This window comes from Dendropsophus ebraccatus, chromosome 13, assembly GCF_027789765.1.
Source record: "Dendropsophus ebraccatus isolate aDenEbr1 chromosome 13, aDenEbr1.pat, whole genome shotgun sequence".
Classification (NCBI taxonomy): domain Eukaryota; kingdom Metazoa; phylum Chordata; class Amphibia; order Anura; family Hylidae; genus Dendropsophus; species Dendropsophus ebraccatus.
In genome coordinates, this window is record NC_091466.1 from 25,280,007 (window position 1) to 25,289,353 (window position 9,347).

The following is a 9,347-nucleotide window of genomic DNA, read 5'->3' on the forward strand; positions in this document are numbered from 1 at the left end:
AGACTTGGGGGAAATGTTACATATATATCGTGAACACATCCATCAACTGCACTATGCGCAAAGCCCAAACCAACACAACCATAAGAATCGACCATTTTTTTTTTATAAAAGTGAAAACATGTGAATATATCCTTGATGTGTCATTGTAAAGGCTTTAGGCCTCTCCATGTGTGAAAATGGGGAGTTTATTATAGGATACACTACATTGTGTAAGCGCGAGGTACTTTAGTAACCTTGAGCCAAATCACTACATTACACCTCCCAATCGAGAGAGAACAACGCAGATGTGTGTGTGGAAGAATGTCAACTATTCGAGTTACACACACACAATGTAGCATTGTTTGCTCCAGTCCAAATCTAGTTTTGATGTTATTGTTGATCATTAAAATACTTATATAATGTGTAATTAAATATTCCATAGAAAGGAATTTTACAGCAAACTCAGCATGTTCTGTATGAAATATCACATTAAACCGATGATTGTGTATAAAGGTTACCAAAAAAGGATACATTTGACACATCAACCTTCTGTGCAAGATGCAGAGTCAAACATTATGATTTTACTTATTTCGATAGATTATTTTAAATGAGGATCTTAGCAAACTGTTTTTTTAAACAGAGTGTACCATGTCACCACGGTAAGGTGTCCTCAGGGACATGGACCCTACTCTACCCTAACACAAAATGACCTCTCTGGGCCTGAAAAAGGAGACCACTTGCCCTAAACCAAAGCAAATAAAAAAAATAAAAAAAAAATAAAATATAAATAGAAAGAAATGAAATAAAAAAATAAAAAAAAATTATGATGTATTGCCTCATACATCACATAGTAGAAATCATAAACGTCGTGGGTTACGAGATGCCCGAGAGCGCCGTCCACGCCGTGGCTGGCGCCTAGGAACGGCCCTAGTACCCTCAGATGGAGGGGGCATGGCACCAGGTGGCTCTGGGGACAATGCTGGGGGGACAAGGGGGGAGAGAGGTGGGGGCACAGGTGGGGGCGCAGTGGTCTCGGGGAAAAGAAAGCCCTCCGGCGGGATATGTGGCCTCCGTGAGTGTAACCCATACACCGATTGTAGGAGGACGCCCACATAGCAAGGGTCGGGGAAAGTATCGGGGTCAACCTGCTCGTGACACGACAGCAGCACTTCTGTAACCATCCGCGCACTACGTGCCAGATTAGTAGGGAGATTCCGTAAACGGACTCCCAGATAGTAGCAGAAGAAATCATTCTGATCATCTCCTCCATCAAACCGCCTGACAAAGTTGACGACAGATTGATCCAACTCACTCAGTGCTGAATGAGCTTCTTCTTGATCCCGACGCCTCCTGGTGGTGGTAGTAGTGGGCCTCGTGAGTGGCTGACGTGGCCGAGCTGCCAGGGGCACACCACTAGGACCTGCACCAGATGTTGATGGTGCTGCAGCCTCCTCCTCTTCGTGCATGGAAGTCGAGCCAGAAGGTCCTGGCATCGGCTCCGTGCCCTCAGAAAGAGTAGGACTGCCAGGCTCCTGTGATGGCGGTGGCGTGGCACTATCCCCCTCCTGCTGGGATGCTGCAACATCAGAACCAGCAGCATCCTGTCCTCCCGGTGGGTCTGAGAAATTGCCACTGGTTCTGTGGAGAGACAGAAAGGTTAGCTAATATGGACACATTCATAAAGGTACTTCATATATCGAAGGTTTTAGTTTTTATAACATACACTATGTAGAAATGTGTGCTTTGGTAACACGAATACATTATGTAGTACTATGAGCATCCTATGTTAGGACATACAACTATTTATATTAACTCATTCACATTAGTGTTTTCCCAAAAAAATAAAAAATATAGGCGAAAAATGTTCCCCTTTCTGAGTGTGGAAACAATGCTCTCATCTTCATGGCATGTTGTGGCCATGGAAGCATTATGGTGACAACACAACAACAAGTGTTTTTTAATGTGGCACACCAGGGAGAGGGGCCTGAGTTAGTCATGTGACCAGATACACAAGCGTCCAGTAAGAGGCCTGTGTACCTGTCATTGATCCCCGCAGGCCACACTGAGACAGTGACAGAGCAGCAGGCCGGCCAGCATTGAGTATAAAGGAAGTGAATAGTGTGGGCCGGAGAACAGCTCTCGGACTGCTTAGTACTGTAGGACACAAAATATAAAACATTAGCCGCTGCATGGAAACGGCCATTTCATTCACCATGCTTACTGGCTGTGCCACCTACAGCACACGCTAAACAACTGAGGGAGTGACCGTGATCTGCTAAAATCCTGAGATGTTGGTGTAGCGCCATGACAGAAACTATCATATTTTATAGAAATGACAGGATGTTGAAGCACGAGTCAGAGTGGTGTGTAAGCATTTGGTTGAGTGTGAGCAAAGGGGACTATTGTGATTGGTCAGGATACATTAACCCTCTATGGACAGTCACATACACCAGCATGAAGGCTAACAAACATGACACAACTAGGGCCTTATAAAGAATGACAATAGTGTATGTTGTCAAATTATGTGGATACATTTAAGATAATTGTCTGGCCATTCATATAAAACATATACATAAACAGGAAGATTGTTGAAATCGGATGATATTATCTGCTAGTGAGTATGGACCAGGTTCATCTGAAAAACCAAAGGCAGAATAGAAAGTCATTACTCCCACATAACATTTTATCGCAGGTCTTCCATATTGTACACTATATGATACTATATACATTATGGAATAAGAAAAAGATGCTTACTGCCGTTGACTGCGGCTCGGGATAAAATCCAACAAAGGCGCATAGCGCATGGAGATCGGCTCCCCACCCCTCTCCTCCGTGCGTATCGCCCGTTGGTACTGGTCCCTGACACTAGACCAGCGTGTCTCCACTGCTCGTACTGACAAAAGGAAAGATTTATTATAAATAGATAGATAATAATAATTTATATATATTTCGAGGTGTTGGTAGAAATATCGGACATTGTTCTCACGATTTTATGTCATACATTATTTGACAACACGACATACCCATCCGCAGCTGCTCGCTGTCCGTCACATCGCCCCACTGTGGGACTACCAGAGCCGCTATACTCTCCCACGTCTCGCGACGCAGGACGCGGTCGTGGTAGCCACGCACAGTCAAGTCCCACAAATGGGGACGGGACCGCACCTGAAAAATTATATATAAACACAGAAATCACTAGACATCTCCATCTGACTTCACCTCTCTGTGTGTCTACATCGATTAGAAGAATAACATGTTTTACTTTATGACATTACATAGAGTGGTGTTGGGATTCCAACAGACCACCTGTGTAATCTAAGGAACACAGCCTAATAACCACTGAGCCAAGACTCACTAAACCAAGGAATGCCAGAACTCTTTGAACACACTTAGGAAAACATACCAAGATTGGTGTCTAATGATTTAATTTAGGAAAGGCTTTGTATCTTAACTAGCACTAATTAGTAGGCCACAAGACCAGCTCAATGGCAGCTTTGCATTCACACCTGATGAAAATGAAAATCAACATTGTTTAGAAAATACATGAACACATGTGCAAACGAGTGAAGCTAACTATTTCACTACTGCGGTGTTTGTTCTGGTGTGTGTGTGGTGTTTTGTTATCTTAGTGTGTGGATAAAACATGGCACAACGACTATGGTTAGAGATCTCGAAATTTGGTTATAACTATGGTCACCAGTTATGTCTTAAACAGTCGCTGATATATAGTTAAAAATATATTTTGATAATTAAATACATGTAAGGTTACGTATTGCATTATGTCCAACATTCTAGGAGGAGCACACAATAACATGAAACTACGTGCCAAATCCAGCTACATGAAAAACGCATCAAAAACGCAACCTGGCTCGACTCGATTTGGGAAACATTCCCCAAACATTACTTGACTATACTGTGTAGTGCGCACGCTTACTCAGATTCACATGCACTATATCCCACAAAAAAACGCATCAAAAACGCAACCTGGCTCGACTCGATTTGGGAAACATTCCCCAAACATTACTTGACTATACTGTGTAGTGCGCACGCTTACTCAGATTCACATGCACTATATCCCACAAAAAACGCATCAAAAACGCAACCTGGCTCGACTCGATTTGGGAAACATTCCCCAAACATTACTTGACTATACTGTGTAGTGCGCACGCTTACTCAGATTCACATGCACTATATCCCACAAAAAACGCATCAAAAACGCACTATACAGATTTGTGCAGAACAATTTTCAAAATTTGTACACATGTCACTGTTATGAAATAAAATATATACATGGAAGAAATACAACAACCCTACACTCAATAGGGATAATAAATTCGACATATGTAAGTAGTTATTTAATATGGGAACTGCACTAGAAATTAATACTATAGCACATAAGGAAACACATGACGATACTTTGTGGTTTTTTTCACGCCACATTCACAGGCCCGTGTCGCATGACTAAAACGCTGATATTTAATACCACTAACAGTCTTGACATTCATATGTGTGTTACATGTGGCTTAGGTGCGTTTTTGTTGGCCGAGACGACCATGTGCATTTCTAAGTCCAAGTAAAACATTTTCACACATCACATAAATATATAAACATAGATATGTATTTTGGTTCACATACATTACATCTTATTTGACATATATTTATATATATATATATATATATATATAGATAGAGAGAGAGAGGGATAAATAGATACACAGAAAGAGACTACACATCCTATTTTCGAAGTCAAATCATTCTAGAAATATTAGTCTAATTCTTCGATAAAACTTACCTCTGCGATCAGGCGTGGAACATCAATGTCCCGCTGCCAGGAACCACGTCGCCCACGACCAGCACCACCATGCTCCGCTCGCCGTGCCATCGCTCCAGATCGGGACACCTAAAAGGATGGTCACCTATTGAAGCCCATTCACTTGGGCCTTTTAAACTGAAGGGGCGTTACGCATTGATGAATTATTCTAATGAGAATCCAGATTGATCCGGCAGTAATCAGAGGTTCCGGCAGGCCCGAATGTTACTTCCTACGGTCGACTTGGACCATTTCGGCCCGGAAATAATGGTCTTGCTCATTTTTTACGGACCCGGATACAATCAGGCCCGAAACTCATACGGAGTGTGCACTGTGCAGCCGCATATCCTATACTTCCCAGCATACACACGAACCATCAAATATACGGCCGCACTATTACATCCGTACATACGGCCGCACTATTACTACGTGTGAATCGAGCCTTAGGGTGGGTTCACATGAGCGTGAAATCCACTGCGATTCCTGATACTGTCATTTAGGGATGGTCCGAACCCGAACTCTCGGAAATGATTCCCGCTGTCTGCCCGCTCTGTGGAGAGGGTGGATACAGCCGGAGGACCGCCTGGAAAACTGGGATACAGCCATAGCCATAGGCTGTATCCCAGTTTTCCAGGCGGTCCTCCCACTGCATCCACCCGCTGCACGGAGCAGGCAGACAGCAGGAATCGTTGCCGAGAGTTCGGGTTCATACGAACCCGAACCTCGGCAGGTTCGGACCATCCCTACTGTCATTCTCTATGGGTTTACACACCCACAGCAGAGTTTTTATTCTGCTGTGATTATGTAAAGCCCCCTCCCTCTTAACCCACTGCTGCCCATTTAATACTCCCTGACATCCCGCTCAGCCAATCAGTGCGCTGTCCCACCGCAGCCACTGCAGTCTGGAACTCGCAGTGTAAAATCTGCTGCAGAACCTATATGCGTGAAGACACCCTTGGAGGTGAAGCACACAAAGAAGGATCAGCTCACCACAGTTTCAATGCAAGTAACCCCGCCTGGTGCAAGCAGCCCAGGGAACAGTCCAAATCATACAAGAATTCTAAATTTGATGCTTAACCCCTTATGTGGTGTAAAAACACCCCATTACTGATTTAGTTCCTCCTGTGTGAGTGTTTTATTTTCTTCTGCAGACGTTCTACAGTTTTTAGTCTCCATGTTCTTTAATTCAATTCTTTCTAATTTATCTTGTAAAAAAGAGAAGTTTGCACCAACAATCGTATGTCTTCTACACAACTTTCTGCATTTTCTAACTCTTTTCTCAACTAAGCAAGAGTCTCAGAAAAACTTTTTATTCTACACTTTTTAACTTGAAACAACAACTGGATGACTCTTCCCACCTTTGAGTTTTCTGATTTACATGTGTGGAGGGAGGGAGGTCATAGCACGACAATATAACGATAGTACTCCTACATACCAGCTTCACAGTTAATGTTAATGTTATGATCCATTTACAACCCCTAGGTATGTCTTATGACCCCTTTATGACAAGATGTGTCCTAGCAGTATGAAAAAATCAAACTGGGACAGCACTGGAAAAAAATAAGAATATTTAGATGGAGTGCACGTCTCACCGCACAGGACCCTTCCGTTCGGCTTCAATCCAATAGTAAACGTAGGAGACAGCACTTCTTGTGAAAAAACGTGATTTTTTATTCACATCAGACGCGACGTTTCGGTGTACCATGAAGTACCAGCCGAAACGTCGCGTCTGATGTGAATAAAAAATCATGTTTTTTCACAAGAAGTGCTGTCTCCTACGTTTACTATTGTGTCCTAGCAGTAGACAACAGAAGCCTTTGGATCTTCTTTTCTTCTAAAATGCCAGCACGGTGGCTCAGTGGTTAGCACTGTAGCCTTGCAGCGCTGGGGTCCAAATCCAACCAAGGGCAACATCTGCAAAGAGTTTGTATGTTCTTCTCCGTGTTTGCGTGGGTTTCCTCCGGGTTCTCCGGTTTCCTCCCAAAACATACAGATAGGTGAATTTAGATGAAAGTGCTGTGGAATCTGTGTGCGCTATAAAAATGAAAGCATTAAATGCCTAAGATGTTCATTCCAGAAGGTTCCCAGTCTGACTAGAAGCCTTTAGTAAAATTAAAATGTATGATTTATATTTTACTACCTCTCTCTATAGTACCTGCCATAAAAACAGGTATATGACTGATGTAAGCCATCACTGAACTGTTTTCTCTGCTTACTATGACACTGCCATGGTGGCTACCTGCACACTGAAGACAAGCTCCATATACTTCCTATTTCTACTACAGTGATGCCTTGGATTACGAGCATAATTCATTCCAGGACCGCACTTGTAATCCAAATCACTCTTAAACAAAAGCAAATTTTCCCATAAGTAATCATTGAAATGCAGACAATTGGTTCCACAATTCTGAATAACAGGTAAAACAAACATTTAGTAAGTTGGATATGTCATATTATAAGTTACTGTAGAGAAAAGCCAATCAGCATGTAGAGTATAATGTATAGTAAGTGCATAAGAATGAAAAAACAGAAGCAGTTTGGAGGTACAGAATGGAGGTGCAGATCCCCAGCGTAGTACAACAGGCGAGAATAGAGAAGCAGGGCTGCTGTTAGAGGTCTGTGTGGTCAAATGATCACAATGGGGAAGGGGTGTGTGTTCAGTATGGACCAATCAGGAAGTGAGAATCACAGAGCGTTGCAGTTGGACAGGGACAGAGACTTCTCTATACAGCAGTGTGTATAGCTGAGTGTAAGTGCAGGCACATTATAGCAGCAGTGTGTATAGCCGAGTGTAAGTGCAGGCACATTATAGCAGGAATGGAGAGGATAGGAAACACAGGGGCTGACAGAGACTGCAGGGTGAAAAAGTAAGCAGGACATATGTGGGCACATACATGCAGCATTCTCTGTCCAGGGAGAGAGCCAGTGGCGTAGCTACCATGAAGGCAAGGAAGGCAGTTGCTATGGGGCCCCGCACTACATGGGGGCCCGTCTGGCCCACCTCCCCTGTCTTTAAGGTAGCTACGCTACCGATAGTAAAGCACCCTGCCAGAGACGCAGAAGGGAGCGTCTGCAATCCCCTCTGAAACACCTCCGCACCTATCCCTGACACAGGCACAGAGCGTCCTGCACCAGTGTCCCCCTCTCCACAAGTGGAACAGTCCCGGAACGTTCCGATAAGCCCCGCCCCCAGTGCCCACCGCGGGTGGTATATTCGCTCATGGCAAAGTGCACAGGGCAGGAGGAGAAGACACACAGCAGGAGGATGATAACTATCACTGCCAGCTGGAAGTCACCAGCTTCCCTGGCATCCTGTATAATGGGGGTCACTAAGGCTCAGCTTCCTTGGTATCCTGTATAATGGGGTCAGTCAGCCTCCCTGGTATCCTGTATAATGGGGTCAGTCAGCCTCCCTGGTATCCTGTATAATGGGGTCAGTCAGCTTCCCTGGTATCCTGTATAATGGGGTCAGTCAGCCTCCCTGGTATCCTGTATAATGGGGTCAGTCAGCTTCCCTGGTATCCTGTATAATGGGGTCAGTCAGCCTCCCTGGTATCCTGTATAATGGGGCCAGTCAGCTTCCCTGGCATCCTGTACAATGAGGTCACTCAGCCTCCCTGGTATCCTGTATAATGGGGTCACTCAGCCTCCCTGGCATCCTGTATAATGGGGTCAGTCAGCTTCCCTGGTATCCTGTATAATGGGGTCAGTCAGCTTCCCTGGTATCCTGTATAATGGGGTCAGTCAGCCTCCCTGGCATCCTGTATAATGGGGGTCAGTCAGCCTCCCTGGTATCCTGTATAATGGGGTCAGTCAGCCTCCCTGGTATCCTGTATAATGGGGTCAGTCAGCCTCCCTGGTATCCTGTATAATGGGGCCAGTCAGCTTCCCTGGCATCCTGTATAATGAGGTCACTCAGCCTCCCTGGTATCCTGTATAATGGGGTCAGTTAGCCTCCCTGGTATCCTGTATAATGGGGTCAGTCAGCCTCCCTGGTATCCTGTAAATTGGGGTCAGTCAGCCTCCCTGGTATCCTGTATAATGGGGTCAGTCAGCCTCCCTGGCATCCTGTATAATGGGGGTCAGTCAGCCTCCCTGGTATCCTGTATAATGGGGTCAGTCAGCCTCCGTGGTATCCTGTATAATGTGGCCAGTCAGCTTCCCTGGCATCCTGTATAATGGGGTCAGTCAGCATCCCTGGCATCCTGTATAATGGGGTCAGTCAGTCTCCCTGGCATCTTGTATAATGGGGTCACTCAGCTTCCCTGGCATCCTGTATAATGGGGTCAGACAGCCTCCCTGGCATCCTGTATAATGGGGGTCACTCAGCTTCCCTGCATCCTGTATAATGGGGGTCACTCAGCTTCCCTGCATCCTGTATAATGGGGTCACTCAGCCTCCCTAGCATCCTGTATAATGGGGTCATCCCGCTTCCCTAGCATCTTGTATACTAGTCAGTATAATGGAGGTCACCCCCCTGGACTCAGAGCACCCCCCAGACCTGCAGGGACTCAGAGCAGCCCCTAAACCCTTCCCCCCCCCCCCCCACATACTGTCT